Source organism: Centrocercus urophasianus, unplaced genomic scaffold, assembly GCF_019232065.1.
Source record: "Centrocercus urophasianus isolate 14NV4802_14NV808 unplaced genomic scaffold, USGS_Curo_1.0 seq_901, whole genome shotgun sequence".
In the NCBI taxonomy this organism is placed as follows: Eukaryota; Metazoa; Chordata; class Aves; order Galliformes; family Phasianidae; genus Centrocercus; species Centrocercus urophasianus.
Window position 1 is genome coordinate 52,672 of NW_024885535.1, and position 3,717 is coordinate 56,388.

The following is a 3,717-nucleotide window of genomic DNA, read 5'->3' on the forward strand; positions in this document are numbered from 1 at the left end:
CAGGACAGGGAACGCCCGAAATCACAGAACTGTAGGGATTGGAAGGGACCTCCAACGACCATCGAGTCCAACCCCCCAAAGGCTGAGCAGTGCCACAGCCAGCCCTGTTCCCTGCAGACATCTGCCCTGCTTTCAGCTGGGATAGAATTCATGCTCTTCCTGGCTGCTGCAATGGAGCTGCTTTGGATTTAGGATGGGAACAATGCCGATAGCACAGATACGTTTGTGCTGTCACAGGGCAGTGCTTACACAAGCCAAAGATGTTTCAGCTTCTCTCACTGCCCTGCCAGCACGAGGCTGGGAGGAAGGAGCCCCCACCTCAGCATGGAGCTCTGCAGGCCGACGGCGCAGCGCACACTGGGGTATCCAGGCCAGGTTTGGGAGAGGTAATTCCAGCTTCACCAATACAATATTGGTTTTCAGGCATCAGAAATAACTGTTAGATGTACATCTCGAGGGTGAATGAGGCATGAGAGCCTCGTTTGATTAAAATCAGGTGTTCCTACAGTAGATTCAGCCCAGCCAGGTGCTAAGTGCTGCAGTTCCTGTGCTGGGGCACAGGCTAACAGCTGGCAACAGTGAATTCCTGCAAACATCCCATCTTCTGGAGCTTGAAAATCGAATTTTAAAATATTTATTCCCATGCTGTCATACCACAATTTTCCCAGCTCAGTGAAAGAAAGAGAATGTATAAGTTGAGGCAATCTATCTGCTTTCATTTCAGCCACTAAATCCAGATTTACTGCTTAATTTTGGGCACCCGGGTTTTCATCCTTTTATTAGTTCCCATTCCCCCACAGCCTCCCTCTCCTCACCCACCTGTTTCCCATTCCTTCTCTCTGTTAATATTGGATTTCCTTTTTATGTCCCCAAAGAGAGCATAAGGCAGCAGTGAGTGCACAGAGCAGGAACTGCACTGCATGCCTGTTGCAGAGCAGACACGTTTGCTGTGTTAATCACCTGGTGCTCAAAGCAGCCTTCGGATGCCCACGCAGGCAAAGGCAGGCAGTGAGCACAGCAGATCCTGTGCCGTCTCTGTAGGTCTGGCTGGAGGACATCAGCACCATCATCTGTGTGCCTTCACCATCCCCATCCCATCCCGTTCCCCCATCGCTGCTCCCCGGTGGCATTGTCCCATGCTGAAATCTCCCCAGATAGGTCGCACTGAAGGAGTTCTGCCCCACATCCCCTCCCTTTGGCCATGATTTTCATCGCATCTGTTCAGCAGCACAGAGCTGAGCTCTGCATGCAGGCCCCATGGGAGCGCACAGCACACAAACGTTGCTGCTCCCATATCCTCTGTGGGCAAAGTCCTGATTGCCACAGAGAGGGTGAGCTGTGTGCAGCTGTTGGGCACATTGCTGGTACTGAGGGACCTGGTTTGAGCCAGGAGGTAGAATCATGAAATGACAGAATGGCCTGGGTTGCAAAGGAGCTCAATGCTCATCCAGCTCCAACCCCCTGCTGTGTGCAGGCCGCCAACCAGCAGCCCAGGCTGCCCAGAGCCACATCCAGCCTGGAATTGGATGTGGAAAACTCGCCCAGATCACACAGCAGATTTAGGCTCTGAGGTCAGCACCTTGCAGGGGTGGTGGGACAACAGGTGGAAGTCCCAGGGCAGCACCCAGGAGAAAAGCTGCAGCAGCACCTGGTGTGCAAAGGGGATTCTGCATAGAGAGGAATGTGCACAGGTTGGCCCTGCACGTCGGGTCACTGGAGGGGCTGGGCTGGGTGGGTGCACAGCTGTAGCAGCTGAGGCCACACAGAGGTTGTGATGCAGCATGGGGCACATGGCAGTGGGGCAGCACTGCACTGTGCTGCAGCGTGGGGCAGTCCTTGGGCACCGACTTGGGCAAAAGCTGGGGATGCTGAGCAGCTCTGTGCAAACCCTGTGCTGCCGCACAGCTCTCCTGTCCCCCAGCGCTCTGCCTCAGACCTTTCCTTCTGAATTTTGCTTTAAAGCTCAGCAGCAGCTCTGCCTCGCAGCACGGCCACTCCCTGAGATCACGCACTCCTCATGGAGCTCCTCTTCCACACCGCTTTGTTCTGCACTGCCTCTTGGATCAGCCACGTGCTGCCCTGGGTGCTGTGCCTCGCAGGGACCGCAGTCTGCCATCATACAAAGTATGAAAGGAAGGAGGGGTGATGGGGCCACAGAAAGAAGCAGCGTGCTGCATGAAATCAGCATCTCAGCCCAAACCTCTCACCTGCCTCAAGTCTTCTGGGTGCGACAGAACGAAAACACAATAAATAATAGCAATGAGAGCCCGGGGCTGTGGGTTCCTGGATGCTCTGCCAAGCCTGGCACTGACTTGTGGCTGCTAGCAAATCCCTGTGCTGGGTTTCAGCACCTGGTCTATGAGGCACAATTTTTAATCTAATTTATTGCTCGATTTGGAGTCAGTGCTAAAGCATGCTCCTCTGGTGCGTGAGAGGAATCATTTTTCCAAACAGCTTCGAGATCCAGAGCAACAAATGGCTCCAGCAAAACCCAGGTGTGTTTCACTCTTTAAGAGCTGTGCTTCCCACCCTCCCCATTTCTGCTCACAGGGCAGGGAGCCCAAACCAGCTCAGACATCACCTCACCATGGAGGCTGCCAAACAGAGCAAGCAGCCTGCTTCCTTCCTGCTGCTGGGCCAGGAGCTGCACGCCAGGCTCTCCATCCCCTTCTGTCTGATGTGCACTGCAGCACTCCTCAGAACCTCATCCTGTTTGTCAGTGTGATGGAGCAAAGCTTCCAGGGCTGGAGCCCCCAGCACAAGAAAGACAGGGAGCTGTTGGAGAGGGTCCAGAGGAGCCACAGAGATGAGCAGAGGGCTGCAGCACCTCCCTGCAAAGACAGGCTGAGGGAGCTGGGCTTGTTCAGCATGGAGAAGAGAAGCTGAGGGGTGACCTCAGTGCAGCCTGCAGTGCCTCAAGGGAGCCTGCAGACAGGAGGGGAGTCAGCTCTGTGAAAGGGGAGATGGCAGCAGGACAAGGGGAAATGGTTTGGAGTTGAGGGAGGGCAGCTGGAGGTTGGATGTCAGGGGGAAGTTGTTTAGAGAGAGAGTGGTGAGGGGCTGGAACAGCTGCCCAGAGAGGCTGTGATGCCCCGTCCATCCCTGGAGGTGTTGGAGGCCAGGTTGGATGGGGCCCTGGGCAGCCTGGGCTGCTGTGAGATGGGGAGGTTGGTGGCCCTGCATTGGTGGGGGGTTGGAGCTTCGTGATCCTTGAGCTCCCTTCCACCCAAACCGTTCCGTGATTCCATGATTCTGTGAAGCCTCCATGATCTCATGTACCTCTTCCCGGCTCTGCTGTGGTGTCTGACCTCACGTTGTCCTCCTCCACACTGCCAAAGCCCTGAGCTTATTCTGGTTCCCTTCCATGGAGACGTCTTTCCATGGCTGCCTTACTCAAATGTTCTTCTTCACACACACGAGCTTCACTGCAGAGTCAACCATTCTGCCTGCCGTGATGCTGGACTGCTCCATGACCATCTGTGACACCCTGCGATACACCACTTGGTGACAGCCTTGGTGACAGCCAAGATAGGGCTGGCTGCCCTGGCCCAGAGCTTCTGCACGATGTTCCCAGCCACATTCCTCCTCCCAGGGCTGCCGTTCTGTGGGCACACTGCCATGCCACACATCCACTATGAGCACACAGGCATCTCCCACTTGGCCAGCAGCGACATCTCCACCAACATCTGGTTCTGGTTTGCCACCACCCTCCTGTGC

At 55.3% G+C, this 3,717-nt stretch overlaps 1 pseudogene; it reads left to right on the forward strand.

Moving 5' to 3' along the window:
* Nucleotides 1-2,587: 2,587 nt before the first annotated feature.
* On the forward strand, nucleotides 2,588-3,508 carry LOC122171681 (annotated as a pseudogene).
* Nucleotides 3,509-3,717: the final 209 nt, after the last annotated feature.